The 19,713-nt window shown below is 47.0% G+C and overlaps 1 protein-coding gene across 7 annotated transcripts in view; it reads right to left on the reverse strand.

The window, feature by feature from the left end:
* Positions 1 to 19,713, reverse strand: part of CSGALNACT2 (chondroitin sulfate N-acetylgalactosaminyltransferase 2) — a 56,674-nt gene that overhangs the window by 30,909 nt on the left and 6,052 nt on the right. For 2 of the 7 annotated variants that reach the window (XR_003092795.1, XM_006018473.3), the window contains exon 1: positions 12,194 to 12,247. The exons of 1 other annotated variant lie outside the window; for it this stretch is intronic. The gene's annotated coding sequence lies outside the window, so the exon portion shown is untranslated. Of the gene's footprint in view, positions 1 to 12,193; positions 12,248 to 18,653; positions 18,865 to 19,713 lie in introns of those variants that run through there. 4 more of the 7 variants (XM_025197709.1, XM_025197711.1, XM_025197710.1 and 1 more) reach the window with 4 other exon arrangements.

Below are 19,713 nucleotides of genomic sequence, written 5' to 3' on the forward strand. Positions count from 1 at the left end.
CATAAGATTACTGAGCCTAAAATCAGTGGCATAGTTGGTGCCTTTGATCCATCTAAACCAAGAGATTATTTTTAAACACAACCAGAATTACTCAATAACTTATTATGAAATATGTACAGAAAAAGATGCAACATAATACAGATAACTGGGCCTGACAAAGTCTTCAAGGAAGTAAGTGCCTTCAACAAATTACACAGTGAAATATTAAATAAGCTGCACGTTCATAAAAGCAATCATAGAAGTAGGGTCGGAAGGGACCTTGTAGATCTTCAGGTCCGTCCCCCTGCCAGGGCAGGAAGAAAACTGGGCTCAAATGACCCCAGCCAGGTAGGCATCGAGCCACTTCTTAAAGACCCCCAGGGTAGGAGCCAGCTCCACTTCCCTTGGAAGTTGGTTCCAGATCCTAGCCGCCCTAACTGTGAAGTAGTTCTTACGGACGTCTAATCTAAGCCTACTCTCCAACAACTTGTGGCCGTTATTTCTTGTTATCCCAGGGGAGTCCTGCTGGCCCATCAGCAGCAGGGAGGCAAAAATGGTACCATAAGTAATACTGCGGTTTTCGCTTCCCTGCCAATCAGCAACAAGGGGGCACATGGGTGAACCTGAAACACTAAAAGGAGCACTCCACTTCCACTAGGAATTCAGTAGGGCCCTACTGTAGCAAAACCCATTTTTTCATTTTAAAATGCATTCCCTTCCCCAACTATTTCTGATTTTTTCTGTCCCTCTCTATTCCCTATGGATAAGTATAAGTGAGCTAAGACATAGGATAAGCTTCAGCATTTTATTCTGGTACCAAGTTGTGTTTGTTTTGTTTTTTCGCCTTCTTTATATTGTACAATTATTATGTTTATATTGATTTGTACTGTTCTATATTACTGTTTTACTGGTACTATATGATTTAGGCCTACATATGTAAGTTAGCATGAGTTATGTCAAGTTTCCATTTTGTATCTCAAGTCTCCATCTTGTCCCCATGCCCTGTTGGGTAAGTATGTTGTAACCTATGCCTCACACCTACCTCTCCTATGTAACTGGGTTCCTGAATGAATGGGGTTGAATGCAGGTGCTTGAGAGAGAGTGGCAGTAGGTCTAAAAATAGCTCCCTCTGAATGACCGAACCATCAACACCAATACCCGGACCAACGACCCAGCCATTGGAACCACCCTCAGCATTCAAGAAATAAAAGATGAGGCCTTGTGCCAAGGCTGCACATGCTCAGTAAGAACACCTGAAACCCTCTGAAACAGGACAGGCATTGCCTGGACATGCCCGCCCCATCGGAGATCAGAGGTAGCCCGCCCCATAAAAGGGGTAGCGAAGACTGACTCCTTGGGACACCCTCTCCATCTGGACCAGCACCATGCCACACCACCTATCCACCCAGAGGCCCTTCCAGTGACCCCACTCCGGACAACACCTGCTGGACAAGGACCCTTTTCCAGCCTGGATAGGTAGCTATCACCTCCACCCCCTCCTCAACCAAGGACTTGGACTCTGTTTCTCTTCCCTACCTGGACTCCAACCCTTCTACTGAGTCTCTTTCTCCTGCTACCAGTGTGACCCTGAGTTGGGTTTGTCCGTTTCCTGACTGCTTCCTCCTTGCCACCACTGATCTGCCCCACAAGCTCCCAGCTTTCAGCCTCAGTTTCTAGCCCCAATCTCCCAGCCTTCTGCCTCTCTCTTTCCCGGCTGTCTCCTCCTTGCCACTGGGCTTTTTCCCCTGGTACCAGTGACCTTGAGTAACCCTGGGGTCACTTGACCTTAAGTAACCCCAAGCTTCAGTTCCTCAACCAAGTTCCTCTCTAATCTACCAGTTCTAATCCCAGTTCCAGCAACTTTCACTCCTTATACTTTCTCTCTCACCTTAACCTTCCCCCAGGTATTCCAAGTACCCCAAACACATACCATCCAAGTTGGGAATTCACCTGCGTGTAGGTAGGTGGTTTGTGTGTAAACTGGTGAATATACATATGTCATAGTGTGCATGATACACAAATTAGTGATCGGTGTATGTGTAGAGTGTGTGGGTATTGACAAGTGACTGATGTCTAATTTTTGGTGTGTGTAGTGTGTATGTGCTTGAATTGGTGATGGGTATGCATGCGCCTGAGCTGGGAGGGGGAGGGGGGGGGGGGAGAGAGAGAGAGAGAGTGAGTGTGTACACACACACACAAACAATTGATTTGTGTGTCTGTACATGTGCAATTGTGTCACACCCTCCCATCTAACAGTGCAATATTGAGATCCTGAGAGTTGGCCTGACCCCACAGGGCAACACTACACATAAGCTTCAGGCTAATGGGTAAAGAGAAGGCAGCTGCTAGGCAGGGGGACTGATGTTCCATATTCCCTCAACATCAGATTATGATTATTCAGCCAGTGTGCCTGAACATTGAAGTACCAGGTTTATTTTTTAATTGTATAAAGCTAGGAATAGCATAAGTAACTGGAAAAAAAAGGGTGCTGGGAATAATCTGTTCAAAACGACTAAACTTCTCAGTCCTAAAGTAATGTATATGCATAAATTCTCATGGGATAAACTTTCATAATCCACATAAACCAGGTCCCTTTGGAAGACTTCAGTATTTTTTCAACATGTTTCTGGCTCATTTTCATACCCTAGGATCTTACACCACAATCTTTACATTCCACTTTTTAATACTGTTTCCTTTGGCAATCCATGTACAAAGAGTAGCATCTTTTCAACATTACCTTACCTTATCCTAAGATTTAATTATGTTTTTACCAAAACTACTTGAACGTTAGAAAAAAACTCAACTGGGATCATAGTCATAACCTCCAGATGTTTTCTGACTCACTCCCTTCAACTTCATAAGTTGTACCACTAAAAGAAGCTTATGTACCACTAAATGTACCACTAAAAGAAGCTTACTCATCTACAGCTTTTTTCCCCACTTTATGAAAGCCTTGTTCCTGCTCCCATCAGATTTCCATTTGATACGTAGTTTCTAAAAGGCTACCAAAGTAAACTTCATTATACAAACTGTTAATTCAAATGTTACAAAATACTAGGATTCAGGACATTAATACACGTTAGGATTTTAAGTGGAAATATTCCCATTAAACACCAATGGAGTGTCCTCCTTAACAGTACTGGTTTTGGATCAGACTGTTCAAGTGAGTTCACACTTCTATTAGGCCAACTACATTTACTGGTCTATGCGCATAAGATCACAAGAAGAAAATACAGACAGCATGCAAATCTCAAGGAAAATATACTATTGCATCTGACTTCTTTCTACTAGAGAATACAGAGAAATGCACTTCTAAGTTGAAGCCATCACTGTAGATAAGGAAGGAACATAACTACTGCAAACATCTATTTCTAACAGTGCTATTTTCACTACAAGAATGAAAAAAAACAAAACAAAACACCACACTAGTAGTCTCTTTTCTGATTGAACCTTTAAACTTAACATCCCCAAAAAAGCCAGCAATAACAGCAACAGAAATTCAGTTATAGCTTTTGGAGAAGTGAGCTCACATTGGCTGTACAGTTGAACCAAATGATCACACAGCTATATACTGTATAATTTTTTGATGAAGCTGTCACAACCCAAGGGTGTGATTTTTGTTTGTGTGCGCTTCGGCACTGCTGAATTATTTCCCCGTCACTCTTAGCTTTCTTTGCAGGGTGCATTTCTTAGCTGCAGAAAGGAAGTGCACGCTGCAAGGAGTTCCCGCCATTTGTATTCAAATTTGTGCCCCACTATTGGCCAGTTCTAAATTATTCCCACATGGCGGCAAGCGATTGGCTTGCTAGCCGTATAAGAGGCTCGAGCGGTTTCCGCCCAAGTTGGAGGGCTCCACGACTATCAGGAGGAGGAGAACTTCACGTCTCATGAAGATCTCTAAGCGCTGCGGAGCCTATCGGACCCAGCGTGCATCTCAAGAAGGCTATAGGGGTCTGATCAACCTCTCTCCTCTCCCCATCGTCGCCTGATCCCTCAACGTACCCTTCCCTGCGCGCAAGTTCCACGGAGCCTAGCTCACTTCGTCCGCGTGAATCCAGAGCTCTACCCGGGTTCGAGTCCTGCAGGTTTATCTTCCCGTCGCCGAAACCCCATTGCGACGTACCCTCAAGGTTTTTGTTCATCTTCCCGTCCCCGAAACCCCATTGCGACATACCCTCATGTTCTGCAGGTTCAAGTTTTGTTTTGTTTTGTTTTGTAACTGCAACTTAAGCAAGTTTTCCTGCCTGCACCGTGACCATCTTCGGTGTAAGTAAAATAATCTTAAATCAACCACTAAGCGTCTGTGCCTAATTCTAGCATGACGCCTGCCTTCCCCGACCCGGCGTGTCTGGGCTGCTGGCCACAGCCCGCCGCGTGAAAAAACCCCCGAGGGCCTCGGACCGCTCCCGGCCCGCACAGAAGCCAGCTTTTTTCTCTCTGAAACACAAACCTCTTCCATATTTCCTACTGGAGATATGTTAAGAGAAGAGTCATTTACTAAGCTTGAACGATACTAAATTTGGGTCAATTGTCCTTAATCAGGGCTCCAGGTTTAAAACCCAGTGAGCTATAAAACACACGAATCAGACAGGAAAATTGGATTCTAATAGCTAAACCAAAAATAACACCAAACAAAAAAAGCTTCTATATGAATAAAGGGGTGTGTGCATGTGCATACCATAGCTCCAAGACCATGATACCTAGAGACCTGAAACTTTGCATGCTTGCTAAGGGGACCCTGGGGGTGTGCCCCTGGGTGCTATTTTTTTTTTTTTTATTTGGCTTTAAAAAGTTTCACCGATTTTTTTTTTTTATCTATACTGTGACAGGTCAGCCCCAGGAAGCAGAATAAATTTGCATGTGCAAAACATTCTTTAGCAAAGCTCAAAGCTCCTGGCCAAGGTCAACTGGTACAGCTAGACAAGGCTCTGCATTTAAGAGTATTCTCCCAAGGCAGGGGTCAGCAACCCCCAGCACGTGCACCGAGCATAGAACGCAAGGCCATTTTGCTTGGCGCACCACCACCAGCCTGGGCTCTAAGCAGCTGCTGCCAGCAGCCATAGAGCCCAGGTTGCTCCCAGCAGGCAGCTGGGAGGCTGCAAGTCCTGCTACAAGCAGACCAGGGCTCTGTGGGCCGGCTGCACCTGGGAGGCTACAAAAAGCTGCTCCGGACTCTGGCACGTCGGCACTCCAGCACCTTCCAAAGTACACATTGTGGGTTTTTTGGCACTCTGGCCAAAAAATAGTGCCTACCCCTGCCCTAAGGGCTGGTTAGAACTGGTTAACAGGACCTGAGAGCACCCACAGGTGGAGTGAGGGCTTAAGGAAAACGATACTGGGCCTTCTCAGGGACTAATCAGGGGGTTGTGGGAGGCATTCCCTGTAAGGCAATAAACAAGCAGCAAAACTTGCCAAAAATCCACTTGCAAAAGCTGCAGCCAGAGCAGCTGAAACTCCAGAGCAGCAAGTTGCAAGATGAGAAACAAACAGAGCAGCAATGGCTGCATCCAGAGCAACTGAGACTCCTACACAGCAATAAAACATTAAAATTTGATTACTACAACCCATGCTAAGCCGGGTACTTTGGCTAGTTATTAATAAAAGTAACAATTAGGGGTGCACTGATAGAGATCTTGGGGGCCGATACCTGGAGTCAGTTTCTAAGGATGCATATTGGCCGATACCAATCCGATTTCCCATGTGCAGTTTGGCAGCCTGGAGAGCTGTCCAGCTGGTAAATCTGTTGTGTTGGAAGGGAAGGGGCTTGGGGCAGGGCAATCAAGGCCCCCCATGATGAGAGGGGGAGTGGGGCTGGGGCAGGTGCTGCCCAACTGGAGCGAGGTTCATAGATTTCATAGACATTAGGGCTGGAAGGGACCTCGGAAGATAGAAATCCAAATTTCTCTTGAAGATGTTCGAAGTAGGTGCTTGAACCACCTCAACCTTGGGGGCTCGGACTGTAAAGAAGTTCTTCCTTATGTCCAGCCTGAAATGGTCATGGGGGAGTTTGTGACTGTTTAACCTTGTCATCCCTTGGGGTGCTCTGGTGAACAGACACTCCCCCAGATCCTGGTGACCACCCCTGATAAACTTATAAGCAGCCATCAGATCACCCCTGAGCTTTTCCAGGCTGAAGAGTCCCATAGCTCTCAGCCTCTAATCATCAGGTCTGTTTTCCTGACCTCTGATCATGCGCATGGCTCTCCTTCGGACTCTCTCAAGCTTCTCCACATCCTTTTTGAATTGTGGAGCCCAAAACTGGATGCAGTACTCCAGCTGTGGCCTCACCAAGGCCGAGTACAAGGGGAGAATGGCGTCCTGGGATTTGCTTCAGAAGCATCTATGGATGCAAGCCAGCGTTTTGCTCACTTTATTAGCAGCAGCATCACATTGAAGGCTCATGTTCATCTTGTGATCACAATCATGACCCCCAAGTCCTTTTCGTCCATAGTGCTAGCCAGCGTAGCACTGCCGAGCCTATAAGCATGCTGCTGGTTTTTCTTCCCAAGGTGGAGAACCTTGCACTTTTCAGTGTTAAACACCATCAGGTTCTCGTCCGCCCATTTCCTGAGCCTGTCAAAGGTCAGCCTGGATCTCTCCTATCCTCAGGTGTGGACACTTTACCCCAGAGTTTGGTGTCATCAGCAAACTTGGCCAGTCTGCTTCTGATATCAATGTCCAGATAATTAATGAAGATGTTGAATAGTGTTGTCTCAAGGACAGAGCCTTGAGGGACCCCACTGGTCACAGGGCACCACAACGATTGACTTCTGTCAACCGCCACCCTCTGGGTCCGAGCACAGAGCCAATTCCCCAGCCAGCGAATCATGGTGAAGCCGAGGCCACAGCGAGCCAATTTTGCCAAGAGGTGATCATGAGACACCAGACTGACGTTGTATATCTTGACCTTAAAAAAGCCTTCAATCTCTTCTCCCTTGTCCAGGTGACAGGTCACTTGGTCGTAAAATGAAATAAGATTGGTCAAGCAAGACCTACCCACAACAAACCCGGGTTGACTATCCCTCAAGATGCTGCCATCAGCCAGTCTGTTAAGAATGGCCTCTTTGATAATCTTTTCTAAGACCACAGCTGAGGCAGGGGTGGGCTCCCTTAAGTGCCTTGACCTGCTGGCTTTGCAAGGGTTGCTCAGCAGGCCAGCAGTGGCAGTAGTCCCCCCATCACCTGATGGGCTTAGTTTTAAGTCCGGTGCAGCAGGTCAGCCAGTCTGGCTGAGAAGAGCCTCCTCCCCAGCAGAGAAAGGTGGAGCCCGCCCCTTCCCAGCAGCTCGCTGCCTCTCTCACCAAAGAGCGGACTGTGGTCATGGAAGACGAAGCCTTCCCGATGACACCAGCGCTGCAGCTACTACCTGAATCCTGCTCTCCCTCCTTAGCCTGTAGCCCGAGACTGGGAGGATCGAAGAAAACACCACCTGCGCCACCAACACATTTAGCCCTGCTCCCAAATCCCTGTAGCACTTTATGACCCGGCTGGGAGCACTCCGAGCTGTGTCATTTGTGCCCACATGAATAAGAAACATAGGGTAGTGGTCAGTGGGCTGGAGGAGTTTAGGGATCTTCTCCACAATGTCCCGGATAAGGGCTCCCAGAAAGCAGCAGACTTCCTGGGATAAGGGGTCAGGGCAGCAGATTGCCCCCTCAGCCCCCTCAGGATGGAGTCTCCCATGACAAACACTTTGCATTCTGTCTCAGGGAGAGCAGGGGCGGTAGCTATAGTTGAGCCTGTGCTGTCTACCGGAGCTGGCAGCTTAGCAGGCTCTACTGGGGCTGCAAGAGGTTCATACCCGTGTCATGAATCAGAGCAGCCGCCGGCAGCTGTCTGACTCACACCGGAGTGTTTAGATTTAGAGCTCGGCAAGCGGGTAATTGATGGATGGAGTGGAATTAACCAGGCACAAACACGTGTAGGTTACAGGAGTTTGTTTACTTACGTCGCCTAGATAGTGATGATGACGCAGGTGAGCCTTTGTTCCGTTACAGCCTCGGTTACAGAGTTGAGTACATGCATATAGCTTCGGTTACAGAGTTGAATACACGCACGCAGTCAGGTTACAACGGGATAATGACAGACGTGGCGCCGGAATGAACGGTCGGGCTTGCAAGACTTTCTACATCAATATTTTATGCTGACGGGGTGATTGATTGGGGATTGATCAAGTCCCCAACTCTCTGGTGACAAGCACAGGTGTTCCCTGTGAGATCCCCAGAGTTCTCCGACTTGGGCAGAAACCATTAAACTATTTATAGGCAGAGGTGTTTGACATAGACACCCAATGATGGGCTGTTATGTGGAATCTTTAATTTTTTGGCAAGCAGCAGCTCTTTGTCTCCTCAAGTTACAAGGTAGTGGGTTAGGTTTCTCTACCTGTTACGTGTGTGCTACGTGTGAGGAGCTTACGCTTATTTTTTGACCAATTATATATAGTTTCCCCTAGCATTTTATTTCAGCTGACCAATTATCTACAGTACTCTGGCCGCGTTTTGTTTCAAGGAATTTTTGGCAGGGATGTCTTTTAACCCTTGTCAAAATGAGGATGATTTGAATGGTATCTCTTGCTCAGTGGCATGGGCACAATTTAATTGGGTTGTGACAACCTGCTGCAAAGCTCCAGTGGGGCGGGGACCTTGGTGTGGCAGGCCTTGGGGCCTTTGACCACCTTGGTCCAACCCCTTGGCTGGACAGGGAGGTCCCCGAGTCCTCCCTTGTCCTGGAAGGTGACCTTGGTCTACCCTCCACTTCCAGGGGGTGAAGGGCTTGGTAGTAGGAGTTGATCTCCCACTCACCATCCCTGATGGCACATAGTCTCTGGACCGTGGCCTGGAGCTCCTCCAGCTGGCACACCAGAGGCCCCAAAAGGAAGCAGACCTCACAAGGGGAGGTGGCCAAGCTCCTGGACCTGACAGCCTGAAAAAATGTCAGGCAGCCTCCACAGCCGAGAGTCAGGGGCCCCGTCTGCGTGGAGCCTGGAACCACGGGCTCCATCTGGGTGGAGGCCTCTGAGGTGCCCAGGGGGAGGGGGGAAGCGCAGACCCCTCAGGGTGTGGTGTGTGCCCATCCGCATTTTGCTGGTGGTAGTCTGGCTAACTGTGGCTACCTACCCTGGGGTGCATTAGCAGGGCCTCGGGCCCTCCTGCTCACCCTCCTGTGCAAACTCCCATGCTAACTCACATGCCCTGCAGACAAGCGTGCCTGCTTGTGAGGCTCCGGTCGCATGGCTCCTTGGGGGCTGGGCAAAGTAGGAGTCGGGGGGGGAGGGGTGGCCAGCATCCCTCCCCAGCTCAGACTCAGCTGCCCTGCATTTGTCTGGGTTTGGGCTCCCTCCCTCCCCGCCATGGGCCCCCACCTGTGCGTCTTGCTCTGGAGCCAGGACAAACTGCAGCTAAGCTGTTGGCGGGCCCTTTTTAAACTGCATGCACGCACAGAAGGGCTCGCTGACAGGGCTGCACTGTTCTAGGGGCTTAGGGGTCCCTGCCCCATGGAAGAAGGGGACAGGTGAGTGCCCCCACTTCCCCTGTCTTGCGCACCAGGCAGGACCGGTCGCATGGCTCCCTGGGGGCTGGCCCAAGTAGGAGCTGGAAGTGGGGCACAGGACAGAGCTGCAGCTTGTCCCGGGGGGGGGGGGGGGGGGGAGGAGGAGGCAGCTCCCACTGATGCATGAACGCCTGGAGGCAAGGGGAGGGAATTCTGATGGCAAAGGTCAGGTGTGGGACTTCTGATCCCAAGATGGCAGCCAGGGGACAGGGCACTGGTCAAGGGGTGGGGCTACCCTTGTAGCCCTCAACAGTTCACCAGAACTCATTAAGCAGCCCTCCAGCTGAAGTAATTGCCCACCCCTGTGCTAAAGGGACTCCTCTCCCATGCAGCTGCAAGGCATAGAGAGAAGAATAACTGGAAGGCTGACAAAGCAGGGTAGACCCTGGCAATGGAGGCAAGAAAGTTAATCAGCTATGCCCTGCATCTAACCCCAAGGTGTTTATGCTCCTTAAAAGCTCACACTGCTTCATTAAGCAGGTGCAGGTTCTACACTGTATTTGTCACAGTCATATTATTTACCCTGTTCCCATCCCTAAAAAAAACAACAATAATAAATCAAAACAAATTCTGTAAGCCTCAACGACAACATGAAGAAGTCAGGCTTAGGTGTTATTTAACAGACTTTGTTATAAAGCACTTTTGCTCCCAGAGATATCAACCTAGCTTCTTCCATAAACACTGTACGGATTTTTAAAGGAAAAAAAAAATCTATTGATTTTGCTCTAGTGATGGACCACCATGCAGTAGAAACAAAGATGCTGCTGGCCAACAAGAAGAGTGCTAAAGAACATTATTAATTAGTTTTCAACTGAAAGCTCTGCAAACTCTACAGACCACAAAAGATTCACAACAGCATTTTCAAAGCTCTGAACCTTATGAAAAAGTCTTTTTTCAGACTATGTACAAGAGAATTAATGTAGCAGACAAAGTAGTGAAAAATCATACCTATTAATTTCTTTGGTTTTAAATGGAGTGGAAAATAATAGATGCTTAGCAAAACAAGGATTCTATGAAGAAAACAGATCAGTCATAGGAGCAATGAAAAGTTTTTCACACTTCCCTGAAATTGCACAACATTTTGTGGTTTTACCTCATCTTTCAAAGGACTCCAAAAACAAAAATAATTCAAGCGTTTCTCTCTCACAAATGCCTCAAAATTAACTATGACAATAGCATAAGCTGCCAAGTGCAGGCCAATCACATACTTAAAAATGTACAAGTACAATTTGCATTTCCCAAAAGACGCATTGACATTTTATACTAAATTAAAAGGGGAAAATACTCAATTTCGTGTTTTCATACTCCAGTATGTGATGCTACATGCTTTTTCAAGGGTTTTTACCATCTCTCTCACCCATTTACCATATTTTAAGTTTTTGTTGTCCGTATTATCATAGTATAAGTGTCCCTAGGATGAGGCCTGACATGACTTCAACCAGGGTCAAATCCTGAATTTATTCCCCTCTCAGACCACAACCTAGGCTAAGGTAGTTTGTTTATCAACTGTACTTAATTAGAAGTTGGATGGGCCTGTTCACCAGCTGATCTGTCCCAGGCTACCACCTGGCTGGCTCTGGTAGCAAGTGGGGCAGATCTGTTGGTGCAGGAACCCACCCCGATCCACGGGTGGGGGAGCATCCCCGCACCCGCTGATCTAGCCCAGGCCCCCACCTGGAGCAGCTGATCTGCCCCTGGAGCCGCCCCATCGAATCATCAAAACGGAAGTCGAACTGAAACAATGCTGTTTCGCATAGCCCTACTATTTATCTCTACCCACTGAGCCCAAAGATCCAGCCAGCTTTCTATCCACCTTACAGTCCATTCATCCAACCCATACTTTCTTAGTTTGCTTGCAACAATGCTGTAGGAGACCATTTCAAAAGCCTTTCTGAACTCAAGGTATACCACATCCACCTGCTCTCCCTACATCCACAGGACCAGTCACCACATCACAGTAGGCAGTTGGGTTGGTCAGGCATCACTTGCCCTTGGCAAATCCATGTTGATTATTCCTGATCACTAGGGAGCTGGGTTTTCCCCACTTCCAATGGAAAAACAGAGAAAACCACGGGTTTCCCATTTTTATCAAAGAAAACACAGATTTAGGCCTTTTAGCAGAGATATCCTGGTTTTGCCAAGACCTCTTGCAGGTGGGTAGAGTACAAGAGCTGATTGCAAGAAAGGCAGGAAACCCCCAACCCAGCCCAGCTTGGGGGAGGGGGGGGAGGAAACCAGCAGGGCTGGGGGGAAGTGAGGGGCACCATTAGGGCTGTGGGGGGCTTTTAATTTTAATAATGGATTTTGGGGGGGTTTACCAGAGAATTTATGATTTTTTTCAAATGAGAGAATTTGTTATTTTTTAAAATCAGGGAAACCTAGGATCACTGTCTTCTCTTCCAAGTACTTAGAAATGGATTCCTGCTCCATGATTTTTCCAGGGACTGAGTTAAGGCTGACTAGTCTATACTTCCTTGGAGCTTCCTTCTGCCCTTTCTTAAAGATGGGCAGCATACTTGCCATTCCCCCAGTCATCATGAGTTTTCAAAGATAATGGCCAGCAACTCTACAATCACACCAGCCAACTCCCTCAGCACCCTCAGATGCATTGCATCCAAACCCCATGGCCTTATACATGTCCAGCTTTTCTAAAATAGTCTCTAACCTGTTCTTTCACCACTGCTGGCTGCTCATCTTCTCCCCAAAGTACGCTGCCCAGCGCAGTAGTCTGGGAGCTGACCTTGCCTGTGAAGACAGAGGTAAAAAAAGCCATTGAGTACTTCAGGTTTCCTGCATCATCAATCACCAAGTTGCTTCTCCCATTTAGTCAAGGACATGCACCTTCCCTGATCCTCCTCTTCTTACTGACAGACTTGTAGAAACCCTTCACATCCCTTGCTTGCTACAACTCCAATTGCACTTCGGCCTTCCTGACTGCATCCCTGCATGCCCAAGCAATATTCTTATACTCCTCCCTAGTCATCTGTCAGAGCTTCCACTTCTTGTAAACTTCCTTTTTGGGTTAAGCTCACTGAAGAGTTCTCTGATAAGCCAAGCTGGTTTTCTCCCATATTTGCCATTCTTCCTGCACTTGAGGATGGTTTGTTCCTGTGCCCTCAGTAAGGTTTCTTTAATATACAACCAGCTCTCCTGGACTCCTTTCCCCCTCAGACTGGCCTCCCAGGGGATGCTGGCCATCAGTTACCCGAGAGAGTCCAAGTCTGCTTTTCTGAAGTCCAGGGTCCATAGTCCGCTGCTCTTCTTTATTCCTTTCTTCAGGATCCCGACTTTGATCATCTTGTGATCACTGCTGACCAAGTTGCCACCCACTTCTACATTTCCCATTAATTCTTCCCTGATTTTGAGCAACAGGTCAAGAAAAGCATGGCCCTTAGTTGGTCTCTCCAACACTTGCACCAGGAAGTTGTCTCCAATATTCTCCAAAAGCTTCCTACATTGCCTGTACACTGCTGTTTTGTAGGGCTGTGTGAAATTTTGGCAGCCATTTTGTTTCGGAGGTGTTTCTGTGCCCGAAACAGTGAAATCGAAATCTGAACAGAAGGCTCAGAAACATCTCGAAAATGAAACGAGCCATCCACAACGTTTCGGAAACGTTTCGGAAAACTCTAGCATTTCGGAGCCGGGTTTGCAAGGAAACAGATGTACGTTGCTACCCTGCCACACACTGGGCGGGCAGGGGTGGCGAGAAGACCCTGGTGCGGATCTGTACTCCCTGCGGAACCAGTCTGTGCAGCACGGCAGTGCTGGTCCGCAGAGAGCAGAGATCTGTCCCAGGGTCTCCTCACCTCTGCTGCCTGTCCCACGCAGCCCCACGTTGCCGGGACAGTGCGAGGTGGGCAGTGGCAGCAAGGAGACCTCTGGCACGTATCTCTGCTGCCTGGAGAGCCGAGTTGTGCAGGAGGGACCAGCAGGCTAGCTTGCTTGCCACTCTGTGCTGCTTCCTTGCCCCATGACCCAGCATAACAGGGATCAGAGATGTGTGTGGGGATCTCCTTGCCTGCAGGGAGGGCAGCGGCCCACCCCTTACCCCAGATGAGCTACCCACAGCCCTGTCCTGCTCCCCGCTGGGGACCCAAGCCCCACCTAGCTGGGTAGGGCTGTGTGAAGCTTCCCTTGCAGCCTGTTCGAAACAGATTCAGAGGAGATTCAGCCAAAACAAAAACAGGATAGTGATCCAAAACACATCACTGTCCTCTGAAACGGCCTAATCAAATGGAATTGAAACACAGCCATTTTGCACAGTCCTACTGTTTTGCCTGAAGAGTATTCCTTCACCCACCCTGAGAATCTAAGCAACAACTATTTACATTGAGATCTGTTGCCCATGCACTTAGGATCCCAGAAGACCCTGATTTCTAGTCAGCCTTTTCTTTTTAAGACAAAGTTCCTGCACATAAGTAGAAGAAATCCTGACTTTTTGCCCACCAATAATAGTTAACCACATCAGTAAATAACAGTCCTATCCAGCTTTCACTTATGCATATGGGAGTCCTTTAGCAGAGACTTTAGCAGAGCTTGCAACAGACTAAACACAACCACTGCAGCACCAATTTTAATCACCTTTATTCCAAGTATTTCTACTACTATCCTTCTGGAGACAGATCACTACCCATGACATTTCTCCACACAGTATAAAATAAGTCTTTCCTCTGCAACTTGCATTAGCTAATCTTCCAAAAAAACAGCAAAGTTTACCAAGTGTTTTCACTTTGTGTAAAGTTACGTATTTAAAAACAGCAGGGAAAAAAGTACTGCACCCCCCTGCCCCCCCTTCTGCCGCCATCCCCACCTCCTCTTCGTCCTATTGCCAAGATAGGAGAGAGCAGTACCGTGTGGTTGTAATTGTTTTGCCTAGTTCTTTGACTGAAAGCATAATCCACAAGTGCAGGGGGAAAAAATGCACAATTACTAGCCTAGTACAACACAAAAGGGAGGGAAATCAAAACAAGGGGACCCTTGTCAGGATTAACCCAAAAAAATCAAATTAGAAGGGAACAATTAAAGACAACAATTTGGCTTATTTTTGCCACAAATCCAACTAGTACCCTTACAGCGAGACACGCATGGAGAAAAACTACATCATCACTTATAAATCGCATGACACTGCAACATAGCAATCTATTTGCTCATTAAATTAGTACAGGGAAAAAAATAATCCTAACTTTCTATTTCCTAGCTCCAGGCATTTAGGTTTCAGACACAGTAAGCAGTGAAATACTTCTGAATGCATGACTTTTCTAAGAGACAAATAGCTTGCTACCTTTATTTAAATGCAGAATAAGATTAGTTGAATGGGGAAAACTATAGAATATGCCAATAATCTAACTGAAATGGTCCTGTGTGCAATTCTTTCATGTCCTGTCCTAAAATTTATGTATTAGTTTATACTTCACAATTTACTCTAATCCATGTACAGATTAACATGGGGGTAAGTGACCTTAAAATAAACAAACCAACCTCGTAAGCAGTCACATGGAAATGTCAGTGTGATTTCAAGGCATGAGGTTGCTTACAGGGAGGTGCTAAATTAGTTTTGAAAGAAAAAAAAATGAATGCTGGATGCAGGATCACAGTAAAATAGAGCTGGAAGGGATCTCACAAGGTCACCGAATCCAGGCACCCTGCTCAAGGCAGGATCATTCCTGACTGAACCATCCCAGAGCAATATAGTTAGCCTGAAGTCAAGTAGAAGGCAGGGTAGGTTTGCACCATCCACAGACTTTGCCTTGACTCTGGCTGGATTGGGTGGGGGTGGGAGGTGGAAATCTTCCTGTGGCAAGTGTCAAGAGCCCGCGCAAGAGCTCCAGTTCTGGAAACTGGCCGTGGCTTGTACCCACAGCAGCAGCCAAGCACTCTCAATACTGGGCTTCTTCCTGCAGTGCTCCTGGGTGTCCATGGCTGACAAGTACCCAGTGTCATATTGAATGAAATAGTTTGAATGTTTGTAAAGGTTGCCCATTAGCTAGTTTCAGGAAGAAGATAGGATTTATCTCCTTATCTAGCTCATTGTTTTGAGGCTACGTGCAAAATGTCTTGACTTCAATTTAAATTAAGGCTTTAAGTGTATCTTTAGAAGTCTTTTACAAAGAAAGCAAAAATCCTGAATTCCGAGACATCAAAGCCTAAGGCCTTTTAACCAAATTGCTAAGAAAAGGGTATTTACAGTGATATGGAAGAAGTCTCCCCAAAATGCTCAACAAAGGTAATTTCTGTTGAGTAAGATCCGAGCCCAAATTTGGGAGTTATGATAAGTTGAGTAGGAGGAGCCCACTGACGGCAGCTCACTCAATAAAAACCTGTAACTTACTGTCCCAATTTGGAGGTGACTTCACTTGCAGAACAACGAAGGAAGACTCGCAAGCGTAAGCTCGGATTAGATTGATCACCTAATCCAACCTCTCCATGAACACGAATCTCTTAGTTCACGCTGAAGCCGCGGAGCACCTGAAAGGGACTGAAGGAAGGGGACTTAGTCCTATCACTGCTGAGGCCAGCCTATTGAATCGTATTGCTGAGGCCAGCTTATTGAACCGTACTACTGAGGCCAACCCATTAAATCGTACTACTGAGGAATGAAACTATATTTTGGTATTTGGCTTCTCGGAATTCTAGGACTGTAAGTATATTATGAAAAATAATAGTATTGATTCAAATTTAACTTTTAGTTGTAATTGTAGTTGTTTTTGTAACACTAATTCTTATAGCATTGTTTGGGAAGGAAGTGCATTCGGAGCATTGTTTCTGATATATGTAATTATTGTGTTTTTAATGTTTGTGGTGTTTCTTAAAGCTAAGCAGTGTTATATACGTAGCAAAGAGTTTTAAAATAAAATTGTGTTGTATAAATTAAGTGTGTAATCATTGTGAAATCATGCAATCAGCTAACTACTCCCCCAGCCAGTGCATCAAAACGAATCAGTAAATTGTGTGGGATTTTCTCTATTCCATAACCCACTAGAGACACCCAGGTGAAAGGTATAGGGCTGGAGCCCCAGCAGCACCATCAAAGGAAGTCTAGCACTGTGGCTCATTCCTGTGGCAGTAGTACCCAAGCACTGGGGGTGCCCAGCTTTCTCCTGCTGGCCCACAACTGGCTGGAGCTAGCACCACATGGTGCCAATCTCAGACTGGCCCTGCATGCCATCACATGCGGCAGAGTCTCAGATCCACTGGAGTGGACAGGGGTGAGCTGGATCTGGCTAGGGAGCGGAAGGGGTAAGGAAGAAATTTGTGGACCATATCTAGTCCACAGAGTTGACTCTGCATCCCATGCTACTCACCTAGTCCTCAGGACCACACAAGTTTGACACCCCTTCTTATAGTCTCCTTAAAGCAATAGCTTTATACACGTTCTGAGATTGTTGATGACAACGTTTTAGCAGAATCTGCAGATTCGTTGGAATCTGACAGGGGCCATGTTGTGAACGTTTCTGCTATAGCCATTACATGAAAGTGTGGTGAAATGCAGACTATGGAACACATGCTCATTTGCCAACTCTTTGGCGAGGCCTGTGCGACGGAGGACTTTGCTGAAGCAACAGAAAGAGCCATCGCTCATGCACAATTCCAGAAAAACATCTAGTTTACAAAAAGGACATGAAAAGAACTACTCCTTTTCCTTGAAGCAGATGTCTGTTTGCTTGCCTCAAATATTAAAGTATAAAACTCAATGGGCAGCACAGAATGAATCCATTTTATTTAGCAGTTGAGAGACATATCATCCTCTATAGCTGATCTAAGTCAATGTTATATCTAACACTAATCTTGTTATACACTCATGCAAAGTACAGGTCAGTCGCATCATACGCGCATTTAACTTACGCAAATTCAACTATATGTGGGGTGGGAAGCAGGGCGGGGTGGGGCCTGAGTTTGCATGCGGCACTGCCGCTTACCTGGAGGCCCATTATGGCTGTGAAGGCCACTGGAGCCATCCGGGAGCCATGGAGCCATCCCTAGAGCTGTGCGGCCAGCCGCTGGGGGGCCGCGGCAGGGGGGGCCGGGCAGCACGCAGCCATCCCCACCACAACCCTGCGCTGCGCCGCTGCTGCCAGCCGCACAGCTCTAGGCACAGCGCCGCCGCAGCGGTGGGAGGATTTGGAGGCAGAGGCAGTCACTGCTGGCAGTGTGGTGGTGGCCGGGTGGTACGCAGCCATCCCCACCACCACCCCACGCTGCGCCGCTGCTGTCAGCCACACAGCTCTAAGCACGGCTCCGTGGCGGTAGGTTTTGGAGGCAGAGGCAGTCACCGCTGGCACGGTAATACGCGATTTGACTATACGCGATTTTTGCCTTACGCGCTGACTTTAGAACCTAACCCCCCTGCGTAAGATGAGACTGACCTGTAGCAGCTCATTTCCTGGTTGCAACTCAGTTAACTGTACGTCAAAGTTACTTTGTTGATTAGTACCAATCAACATCAGAACAATTTTAAACTTACCCACATGCATGGGCATATGCACATGCGTGCACACACATGTATTGTAGTATGAGCTGTAAAAAGATATGATGCAACATACGACTATATTGTAGATACAGCTGCTGTGCGAAGCTTAATTTAGTTTCCTGACTTTTCTGGTTCACTTGTTAAACAGAAAGGTGCACTAACAGGGTTTTTTTTGCATTGGTTTTCCATCACTTCATAAAAACTGTTTGCTGATCTTGTCCTCTGTTCCTTCCTTTTGAAATTACAGTATGTTTGATAGAAGAAAAAAGCAAAATACTCAAGGTACATTGTGATACAATGAAGATCTAAAAATAAATACTGTAAGTAATTTATTTTATGACTCAACCTGTAAAACCTTATTCTGCTGATCAATGTTACATCCATCCATTTAAAAACCAAATTATGCCGTCAAGCACATTCTCTGATCAAACTCAACCCACCACTTCCCTTAAAGAATCCACAGATACATAATTTACAAAGTATTACACTGTCCACGACACTTTTTTTAATTATTCTTGTTGTGGAAAAGGTAAATTCAATTAGCACGTTTCTGTCCTTAAAGTAGTGACATGCAGCCATTTTATTCTTTTTTCTGTTCTATGGAGGGGAGGAAGACAGGGGAAACTATCAACAATAGGATAGCTCAAGTATCACCTACCAGAACAGCAATCCTATTACATTTGTAGAAGCCTGCTCAGCATCCACAAAAAATACGGTTTCCTGCAACAAAATTCAGTGCACAAAATCAAATCCATATAAACAGCAGTTTGCATTTTATGTATATATCTAAGTTAGTTCACACACATCATTGCAGAGTCAGTGGCAGGAATATTTGAAAGCTCGTGGCGCACGGGCCAAGTCCCGGAGGACTGGAAAAGGGCCAATGTGGTCCCCATTTTCAAGAAGGGGAGGAAGGAGGACCCAGGCAACTATAGACCAGTCAGTCTCACCTCCATCCTTGGCAAAGTCTTTGAAAAAATTATCAAGGCTCACATTTGTGAGAGCCTGGCAGGACAAATTATGATGAGGGGAAACCAGCACGGGTTCATGGCAGGCAGATCGTGCCTGACCAATCTAGTTTCTTTTTATGACCAGGTAACGAAACGCCTGGACACAGGAGTAGGGGTGGATGTCGTATACTTAGACTTCAGGAAGGCCTTCGATACGGTATCCCACCCCATACTGGTGAACAAGTTAAGAGGCTGTGACTTGGATGACTACACAGTCCAGTGGGTGGCGAATTGGCTGGAGGGTTGTACCCAGAGAGTCATGGTGGATGGGTCAGCTTCGACCTGGAAGGGTGTGGGCAGTGGGGTCCCGCAGGGCTCGGTCCTTGGACTGATACTCTTTAATGTCTTCATCAGTGACTTGGATGAGGGAGTGAAATGTACTCTGTCCAAGTTTGCAGATGACACAAAGCTATGGGGAGATGTGGACACACCGGAGGGTAGGGAACAGCTGCAAGCAGATCTGGACAGGCTGGACAAGTGGGCAGAAAACAACAGAATGCAGTTCAACAAGGAGAAATGCAAAGTGCTGCACCTAGGGAGGAAAAATGTCCAGCACACCTACAGCCTAGGGAATGACCTGCTGGGTGGCACGAAAGTGGAAAGGGATCTTGGAGTCCTAGTGGACTCCAAGATGAACATGAGTCGGCAGTGTGACGAAGCCATCAAAAAAGCCAATGGCACTTTATCGTGCATCAACAGATGCATGAC

The sequence above is a fragment of the Alligator sinensis genome, unplaced genomic scaffold (genome assembly GCF_000455745.1).
Source record: "Alligator sinensis unplaced genomic scaffold, ASM45574v1 scaffold188_1, whole genome shotgun sequence".
Taxonomy (NCBI): Eukaryota; Metazoa; Chordata; order Crocodylia; family Alligatoridae; genus Alligator; species Alligator sinensis.